Here is a 10,661-nt window from a genome sequence, read left to right as displayed (position 1 = left end):
TTAGAGAAATGCCACATAAAACATTTAGTGGCGTGTCAAAACATGAAACTCTATAATGATGGAAAGTAAATGTGTCATTTAGAAGTTGTTGCCACTAGGCAGCAGCATAATGCATCAGCTAAAGCACAGTCTCAGCCAAGTAGAAATTCTGCAGCTAAACAATTCTAAATAAATAAATAAATGCTTTTCAAATCACATGTCAAATAGCAATCACTGTGTCTTGACTATCACATTGGAGCAGTGAAGCCATCAAGGGGGTGTTGAAGCATCTTTAAAACGTTCTCATCAGGATGCTGCTTCTCCGAAAATTCCATTTTCAGAATTACTGCCCCTAAGAGATTCTGTGAGAAAGCAGCAACGTTAAAATAGTAGAAATAAAACTTTTCGCTCATGGACCATTATTCACAGACGATTCGCGCTCACCTCTCTGCTCATCTTGGGTTAGCATCTGTGTCTGTGTGACGTCTACGTCATTGTGAACTCGCTATCTCTGACTGCCGATGCTCACGCTTAACATCAAATATAGCGCAAATATGATGCACGGTACAGATCACAGATAAAAGAGTCAAGATTTTAGAGAGTTGTGGAAATAACATTTCATCTTAGCTTACATTGCAGATGAAATTACTAACAAACTGGAAAAATATCAGAGTGGGCAAGTGAGTGATTAAAACCAGAAAATGGACGGGAACGTTAGAGAAGACAGGGTATTTTCTGTCCTCTCACAGAGCTACGGGTAAAATCACAACAGTCCACTCCACTCCTGCTTTCCCCAGTGTGTGGCTAAAGTTCTTGTACAAGATGAATCTATTTTTACAAGTATTTTTTCTTTTCAGGTAAAGATCAGTTGGCCCCTACCCCACGTTTGTCTTTCATTGTGTTAACATACATGGCTTATCTCCATCTTGCATCAGCATCTATTTTCCAAGTATTGCTATTATTTGTAAGATAAACATTAAAATATATAATTAAAAATAAAAGCCTCTTGTACAGATTGTCATTTATAAGTTTTAAAAAAAATGAAGACAGGTTTTGGAGCTGCTAAAAATAGTTTTATCTTATTAGTCATACAGGCTTGTCTTCCGGGTTTCATTTTAATCACCTTCTCCTTCCTCTTCCCCCTCCTGCTTCTTCCTCTCCCGCTCCTCTTTCTTCTCTCTCCCATTAGCATAGACTAGCTTCAAACTTAACATTTTCCTGCCTCCCCGTGCTTATTTCTGGGTTACAAGGAGTGCCACTGTCTTACTTCCTTTTCTATTAGTGTGATAAGATACCACGACTAAGACTGCTTACAGAAGAAAGGTTTTATTTTCGGGCTTGTGGTTGCTGTGAAGAGACACCACGGTCAATGCAACTTACAAAGGAAAACATTTAATTGGGGGCTTGCTTACAGTTTCAGAGGGTGAGTACGAATGCAGGCACTGGAGCAGAAGCTGAGAGCTTACATCTGATTTACAATTAAGAGGCAGAGAGAGAGAGAGAGAGAGAGAGAGAGAGAGAGAGAGAGAGAGAGAGAGAGAGAGAGAGAGAGAATTAACTAGGAACGGCTCGGGCTTTTGAAACCTCAAAGCCTGCCCTTAGTGACACACCTCCTCCAACAAGGCCACCCTCCTAATATTTCTTAAACAGTTCACCAACTGCACACCAAGTATTCAAATCTACACGTCTATAGGGGTCATTCTCAGTCACTAGAGAGTTCATTCTACCTGTATTAGAGCTATGTATCTACATGTCTATGTATGCACGTATGTATGTGTATATGTATGTACATACCTATGTATCTGTGTATCTATGCATATATGTAGCTGTCTAGGTATCATTTATCAATAATCTAGCCATCGTGTATCCATCTACTTGTCATCTGCATCAGTTTTCTGTCTATGAAGTGACTATTCTTTCACACAGTATTACGTTTGTGAGACTCAGCCTTGTCACAGAAAGCTGACTTGACCATTAATTTCTGAAATAACATTGTAGCCCATATTTTGATGGACTTGTCAATTACTGCCATCACTGCTTAGAGTTTTCGAGAGTTTTCTATGGATGTAACTTCTGCCATTTTACTTGTTTCCTAGGAAAAAGACCCAAGAGTAGAATTTGTTAGATGAGAATGTTTTGGTGTGACTTTTCCTGGCTAGTATTAAACTACTTTTCCAAATAATTGTGCATCCCTTTCTGTCTCAAGTTCATGACAGATGATCATTCCTGTTGCTTCATAGTCTCACTGATGTTTAAGTGTTCAGTATGTTAAAATTTGCTGATGTTTATTTATTTAATGCTATCATTTGTGGGATAAACTTTGCATTCTGTCTGATCATAAATGATGACAATCAGCTTTTTATACCTGCACAAGTCATTTGGATATCTTCTTTTCTGAGAAGATTTTGGTCACTTTGGCTAGTGGGTTTTACGTTTCTTATATTTTGTTGGTATTTTTAACATTTTGGTGCTAATCATATGTCTGCATGTTCTCTAATTTTGGTTGGAAACTTGATTGGGTTAGGAGACGCTTATCAAATCACGGTGCTTCTGGGGACAATTGGTGTGTAGTCAGCAAGCTGAGGGAGGAAGTCTCTAAATGGAGGAAGCCTATCCATTAGCCTCAGGTCCAGATGCAACAACAGCAACAGGAAAAAGAAGGGAATGGATACTTGTAGTGATAAATTATCTATAATTAAAGCTTGACTGAGGAGTCAGTAAAGCAAAGTCTGCCACAAGCCATAGAAGCCTTTCACACACCTTTCATCCCAGCAACCAGAATCTAGGAGGTGGTGGTACACACCTTTAAGCCTAGGACTCAGGATAAAGAGATAGATAGATCTCTGTGAGTTCAAGGTCTTGATCTACACAAGAGTAAATCAGTCTAAAAGAGAATTGTAGCTTACATCTTTAATCCTAACATTAGGGAAGTATATAAGACAGAAGCAAGGTCTCAGAGGAGGATTCAGTCTCCAGTCACACTGAGGAGAGGTTACAGACTGAGACTTGGTGAAGAGCTCGTGGAGACAGGATCAGCACTTTCAGCCTGAGCTAAAGGGTGAGAGCTAGTGGCCAGTGCTTTCCTTTTCTGATATCCAGAGTATCAGTCTCTGGGTCATTTATTTTTCATGTTACATATACTGTAAGGGTTAGGCGAACTGGCAATTTGGAAGAATCTAGAATCGCCCATGGAGATTACCCTGCTTATGTTACCTGAGGCGGGAAGACCTACCACTGAGGGTGGCACCATTGGGTTGGGAGTCTACAAGTGCCCAGAAGGATGCGTTTACTCTCTCTTATCTTCTGACTGGGGATGTGATGTGACCAGATGCTGCAAGTTCATGGAGATTTGCCTTCTCCACCTTAGGTAAAATGAAGCATTCTAAAACAGGCATTGCTTTTATAAAGGATAATCCTGGGCTGGCCTGGAAGCCACACGCTTGAAAAGCTTCTGGATGAAGCCCAGGATTCTGGATGAAGCCCTGGGTTGCAAGGTTGTCCTTTTAGAATTGGGTCACATTGGGTTGACAAATTCAGATTTCCACAAACAAAATTTCTCACCTTTGTGTGTGTGTGTGTGTGTGTGTGTGTGTGTGTGTGTGTGTGTGTGTATGTGTGTGTGTGTGTGTGTGGTGAGAACCATTTCGTGATTGTGCAAATTAGAATGGAGTTAATTGGGGACAAGAGATAAAAGATTGGGAAGCGTGTCTTGCATTGCATGGCAGCAAGTACCTTCCTACTCTTGAGGACTGGCTGTTTTGGCTCCTATCACCTGTGAAGATGCCTGCAGCTGTCCTGAGATGGTAAGGGAGAAAAGATACTCCCCCTGAGGGAAGGGGCACTTTGCTCAGTCTTTTTAGGATGGCTTTAGCCCTGTGTGATTGGTCTTCTTGTGTTCTATGTTCTTTTAATTTCATACTCACCACTTCTATTTTATATAGATGGTTGTTTTGCCTGCATATCTGCCTGTGTATCAGCAGATAGAAGAGGGCATCAAATCCCCAATAACTGCAGTGACAGGTAGTGTGGACAGCTGGGGGTGTGTGTGCCAGGAATAGGACCCAGGTCTTCAGGAAGAGCAGTCAGTGCCTTTAACCATGGAACCGTCTCTCCATCCCCATTTGCCTTTTTCTTACCCTAACTTTCTTAGTGAACTTTATAAAACAATCCACCAGCTGACTGCCAAAGGATTTTAAGTAAAGTTTTGTGTTGCCTGAAGATAGGTTGTATTTAGCAAAGAAGCAAGAACTGATGGAATCAGGTTGAATAATTTAACAATGACAGCAAACAAGTAGACAGTGGGAAAGTAGGTGAGTTCTAGTGTTAACTTGGTTGAAATAATGACATAGTTATTAAAAACTACAAATGCTGTCCAGGATCATTGTGCAAAATACTGACTTTGAATGTTGATAAAACTGTAACTTAGAATATTGTTATAGAACACAAAAGGAGATTTATAACCCGGAGAGTAAAGTCCAAGATAATTAGGTTAAAAAACACACAACTTTTCCTCCAAAGCTGTCAATCCTATTTCAATCAGAACATATTTATGAAAAAAGTCCAAATCTAGCTCCATTACTCAGGAGGCAAAGGCAGGAGGAGGATCATTGTGAGTCTGAGGTCAGCCAGGTCCATATAGCAATTTGCAGTACTGAAAGGTTCAGGCTTTAATACTGATCAGCAATATCTCTTTAAGAGACAGACCCTGCCCCCGACAACAGTCAGGGCACGCACAGGAAAACGTGCTACGTCATCACCACATCACCCGCCATGCATTACGGCCTGCTGAGGACTCTGGGCATGCGTGGAACCTCAGTGCACACACACAGTCTTCCCTTTAAAAGTTCCAACTTCCCTGCTGCTCTCTCTCTGTTTCTTCTTGGCTCTCTCTCACCTAGGCGCTCTCTCTGTCTCTCTATGGTGACTGGCCATGGCGGTCAGCCATTACCCCTGTTCCTCTTCTCTCTTAGTCTCCCTACTCTACCGGGCCATATAATAAACTGGTTAATATGTCTCATCAGCCTCTTTTCCTCTTTTTAAACAAAAACATAACATTTGGCACCCGACTCGGTTTAGGCTCTCTCCATAAGCTCTCCTGCAGCCTGCTGGCGGGATAGGCTTTCTCTCTAACCTCTCCTGCCAGGGGCACGGGAAATCTTGGGGATCCTAAAATCTGAACTCATAACCCACTTCCATCTTGGCTCTTTCTGACACTTCCTCCTACCTCCAGTGGCCTGAGATGCTGGAACTCTGTAAACTTCAACTCGCTGCTTTTCAAACTAAGGATCTCTGGAACTCACTCATCTGCCTGTTCGCTGCAATCCAGTAAGATACCCCCTTACTTTTCCCATGGGGCAGACCCAGCACTCCATTTTGGAGTTCACTGCCTTTTGGTCTACTGGGTCCATTTTTAGGTTTCGGACTGCTGAGCCTCTTTCAGGCTTTCTGCCAGGTGCTCTCAGACAGAGCAATCTGTGCCATTTTTAGCCTCACCCACGGGAAATACATGTTACAGGACCTTTCGGTTACTGCCAGAGAGCAGGTAAATAAGCGGAGTTCTTCTGCCTCCCAGTGGGAACTTTCTTTCACCTGGCAATGTCCCTCATTTTCTGTTCTATCTCTGACCGTGTTTCTTCTTGGTTGGCAGTGTCTGCTTGAGACACTCTGAGAGTTTTTTGTTTGTTTGTTTGTTAGTTTTCATTTTTCCACACGAATGAGGTTTGACTCATGGAGAAAAACTTCTTCCAGCAGTTGAGAATGTGCTTCCGGGGGGCCACCATCTTGTCAATGTGGTCTGAGCTGCCATCCTGACCATGTGACCTAGCTTAGGCCTGCCCACTCAGTTCAGTGACTTTCACAGGCAAGCACTGCCTCCAGACATCTTGCTTTTTATTTTTTGTCTCTGATTTTGAAAGACCCCCGAAGAGGTACTTTCGTAGAGGGAGACCCACACCCAGGAATCAGCGAGGCCACGAACTGGATGCAAAAACAAGAGGCTTTATTAGAGACTCGGGTACCCGGGGCGACTTAGCTTCTGTGTGGCTAAGCGCCCCGAGCCAAGGGAAAGGGGTCCTTATATAGGAAAAAGGCGCAAGCTAGGAGCAGGGATTCTATTGGATAATTCTAATGAGGCATTGTACAGAGCTATTCCCATTGGTCAATGTATATGAGGCGCTATACAGGGTTATTCAAATGAGGCAAAGTACAGAGTTATTCAAATGAGGTGAAACATAGAGTCTTTCAAATGAGGCGAAATACAGAATTATTTCTATTGGATGGTTCAAATGAGACACAGAGCCATTCCAGATCAGCATATTCTCAAGGTCTGGTGTCTGGTGTCTGGTACAGCAGACTCAATTCCCCCCCCCTTCCTGATGGCTGACCTTGGGGGCGGAGACCTTGGGACGGAGTGTTTCTCTTCGGGCGGGGGCTCAGGGGCAGGGCTTCAGGCCGGCTCACTTGGTGTTCGTTCTCGTGCCGGCCCACCTGGTGCTCGCCCTCGTGCCGGCCCACCCGGTGCTCGTTCTCGGGCCTGCCCACCTGGTGCTCGTTGCTCGGCCCCAGCCCCGAGGCGCGGTGCCAGGCGGGGCGGGCCGGGGGCGCGAGCCCTGCCGGGGTGAAGGCTTGGGAGGCTCCGGCAGCTTCGGGGCAGGGGGCTCAGGGGCATTTCGAGCGGGTCTTTCATTCCCCCATTTCTCTTGTAACTGAATGGAATCTTCCATTCAGAGGTCTCTGGTTAGGTCTTTCTCTAAGCTTGGCCATGCTGCCTCTAACTATTCCTGTATGGTCTGTTATAGGACTACCTCAGAGAGTGATGTTAAGGATTTCTCGAGTGCATTGACTGACTCTTTTAGGACCTGGATATCTGTGTGCATGGCTTGCTGTAGAAGTTTGAAATGATTAATTCCCTATGCCGGCTGCTATGCCCCCCACTGTTATCCCTCCTAATAATAGGGCCACGGTAAAGGATATTGGCTCCCTCTTATATCGGGTTGATTTCCCTAATACGCTGTAAAGGAAATAAGGAGAGGCATAGAGGTGGTACCGGTGGAGCCCTTTTGCCATCCTCTGGTTACCTGAATCTTGTCCCATGAGGATGAAGGCTTCCAGTGAGCATCCCCTGTCGTTTCGCATCCCCATGCAAGGGAGTTCCTTTTGACTTAGCATTCTAACCAGGGAAAATGGACGGCAAAATTTCTTTCCAAACTGCTTCCTGCTGACTTTGGGACGAAGTTAGGGATCCCAGAAGGTTGAAATGCTAGTCAAAAGCAAAAAGGAATTTGGGCAATGGGGAATCCATCAGGGGCTTCTGGTTAGCAGACACTGTTGCAGAGGTAGGGGGTGTCCACATCAGCAGACTGGTTCATATCCATAGCAAGTCCAGGGCTCGCAGTCTACTTAGAACAGCCTGTAGTCTGCAACTGATATTCAGATGTCTGTCAGAAGCAGAAACCTGTTTAAGACATATTTAAACTGGGAACAGAGGTTAAAACTTATTTATTGAAGCCCACAGTGCAGAAAAAGCAGATATCTGGATATCTGTTCAAACAGCAAGAACATATTTATAACTTTGAGTCCTAGCAAGAACTACAGATTTGGGCTATAAGCATGTACATTTCTCCTCTGTCCAGAGAGCCGGGTATGGATTGGACAGAGGTGCCTTTGGCCTGATGAAAAGCCCTTTAAGTTTGTACTTAGATGACAACCAAAATAAACTTAAAAACCTTGAGCTTGTGCCTGAACAGTAGATAGTCATTATTTTATCAGCTAACATACTGACTAGTCTATAGTGGATCTGACTGTCTGATGCTGTCAAGCTGACAACCAGTAATATTTCAGAGATCTGAGAAGGGTATATTTTATCCGAATCTACTAAAAAGTGACAGAAGCCAGTTAGAAGTAGGTCCATATACAGTTAGCCAAACCCAAGTTTCTCCATTACCGTTGGAGGCAGCTGTCTCAAAGAACAACAATCTTCACCAGGCCTATACTGTGAGAGGTTTTATTTTCTCTCTGTGGAAGAGGGACATGGAAAAGACTGACCTTGTTTTGTCTAGGCAAAGGGGTACAATCAATTTTCCAGCGTCCAGCAGCTTTGTCCACGGTCTCGGCCAGGTTCTGGCAGGCGGCAGGTTTTATATCTGAGCATCTCGCTCACTGGTCCAGGTGCGGGAACCGAGGTGCCTCGTAATCTTTTGGAGATTTTGGGTCATTGTCAGGATCTGGCAGTCTGTCTGACATTAAAAACTTTAAAGATAACAATTTAAATGCCATATTCTGAAGATCTCTGAAGCATTAGAGGTCTGTTTGTCTGTTTTAATTACTTGCCTTAAGCACACATTAAGTATCTACAGGTGGCTAGGTAAGGTCTTATTTCTGTAAATAATTAGCACCTGCTCTAGAGAGGTACAGGTGATGCAAGGCCAGGGCAGGCACATCTAAGTGCCAGGATTCCTTAAACAGTAGCTTAACTTCTTTCTTAGGCAGGGTTTTTCTGTGACTTGTAACAACCTTTTCTCTGACCTTTGACAACTTTCCTCTGACCTTCTATAACTTTCCTCTGACCTTTTACAACTTTCCTCTGACCTTCTGCAACTTGCTTTAACCCTCTGTAACTTTCTGTGACCTCCAACAACTTGCTTTAACCCTCTGTAACTTTTACCGCTTGCTTTAACTCTCTATAACCTTTTATAACAATCTTTTCTGCTATGACTTGCTTTAATCCTCTATAACCTCCTAGTTCATTTCTCTGACTCTTAGACATTTTTAGACAAGTTTTCTCTTTTTTTTTCTTTCCCTCTTTATTATTTACGTCTCCTATATTTTTTTTTTCATTTCTCAGTTAACATCAAAATTTTATCAAAGTCCTTTTTACAGTTCTTAATAACTTTAAGGCCGTTTAGATGTCCGGATCAGGCCAGATAAGTTTATACGCTCGAGATGAGGAACAAAGAGTAATTCATTTGCGTTTATGCACATCAATTATAAAACAAAGGCCAAACAACACAGAACACAGAACAGGTTTTCGCAGCGCGGTTTCGACAGAGAGTCGAAAGAATTGAGGGGGGGGGTCGAAGAAGGGGGCCCTCCTTCTTCGTCCCCAGTAAAGATTGCAAATCCCTCAAGCCGAGGGCCTTCTCCAAAGAGACTGGGAAGATGTCCAGTCATAAATCTAAGTTCAAAGTACAAATCCCTCACGCCGAGGGCTTCCCAAGTTCAAAGTACAAATCCCTCACACCGAGGGCTTCAAACGCTACCAGGACGTCTCCTGGAGCCGCGGTCGGGAGTCCGAACTCGTCAGTTCCTCTCGGAGCCGCCAAATACAAATGTACACAGCTGTATACTACAAACGCAAGCGCAATTCACAAGACGGACTCAGACCAGACAAGACAAAACAGTGGATCCGCACAACACTTACCTCCCAAACGTGGGTCGGTGGTCCCTGAGTGGGGGGTCTCTATCCCGGACGAGCCCCCAAATGAAAGACCCCCGAAGAGGTACTTTCGTAGAGGGAGACCCACACCCAGGAATCAGCGAGGCCACGAACTGGATGCAAAAACAAGAGGCTTTATTAGAGACTCGGGTACCCGGGGCGACTTAGCTTCTGTGTGGCTAAGCGCCCCGAGCCAAGGGAAAGGGGTCCTTATATAGGGAAAAAGGCGCAAGCTAGGAGCAGGGATTCTATTGGATAATTCTAATGAGGCATTGTACAGAGCTATTCCCATTGGTCAATGTATATGAGGCGCTATACAGGGTTATTCAAATGAGGCAAAGTACAGAGTTATTCAAATGAGGTGAAACATAGAGTCTTTCAAATGAGGCGAAATACAGAATTATTTCTATTGGATGGTTCAAATGAGACACAGAGCCATTCCAGATCAGCATATTCTCAAGGTCTGGTGTCTGGTGTCTGGTACAGCAGACTCAATCCCCCCCCCCTTCCTGATGGCTGACCTTGGGGGCGGAGACCTTGGGACGGAGTGTTTCTCTTCGGGCGGGGGCTCAGGGGCAGGGCTTCAGGCCGGCTCACTTGGTGTTCGTTCTCGTGCCGGCCCACCTGGTGCTCGTTGCTCGGCCCCAGCCCCGAGGCGCGGTGCCAGGCGGGGCGGGCCGGGGGCGCGAGCCCTGCCGGGGTGAAGGCTTGGGAGGCTCCGGCAGCTTCGGGGCAGGGGGCTCAGGGGCATTTCGAGCGGGTCTTTCAATTTCTTTTACTTGTTGGGTGCATCTCCCATAGGTCAGGCTTGGGATCCTGCTCCAGGAGCGGTGCTTTTTTGCTTTTTGCTTTTTCAGTTTGAACCACTGGGTCCTTTTCGGTTTCAGGGACAGCTGTGTCCCCTTTGAGGCCAGGCCCCTGGCCACTTCCACAGGCTGACGGGCATCTGGAGAGGAGCTTTTGCCAATTTTTCAGTTGGGACTGCTGGGTCCTCCTTGGTATTGGGGCTGCTGAGTTCCTTATCAGACTCCTGTGTCTTTCAGGCATGGCCCTGGCACCACTTCCGGGCTGACGAGCTTCCGGAGAGTGAATTTTGCCATTTTAGCTTGCCTCATCCATGGGAAATGCATAAGGAACCTTTCTGGTTGCAGCCAACAAGCGGGTAAACAGACAAAAAAGGGGCTTATGGTCGCCGCCATCTTGGCCATATGGACTGACCTGAGGACCACCATCTTGGCCATGTGACCTA

Source organism: Cricetulus griseus, chromosome 8 (assembly GCF_003668045.3).
Source record: "Cricetulus griseus strain 17A/GY chromosome 8, alternate assembly CriGri-PICRH-1.0, whole genome shotgun sequence".
Taxonomy (NCBI): domain Eukaryota; kingdom Metazoa; phylum Chordata; class Mammalia; order Rodentia; family Cricetidae; genus Cricetulus; species Cricetulus griseus.
Note: the sequence above shows the minus strand (reverse complement) of the source record.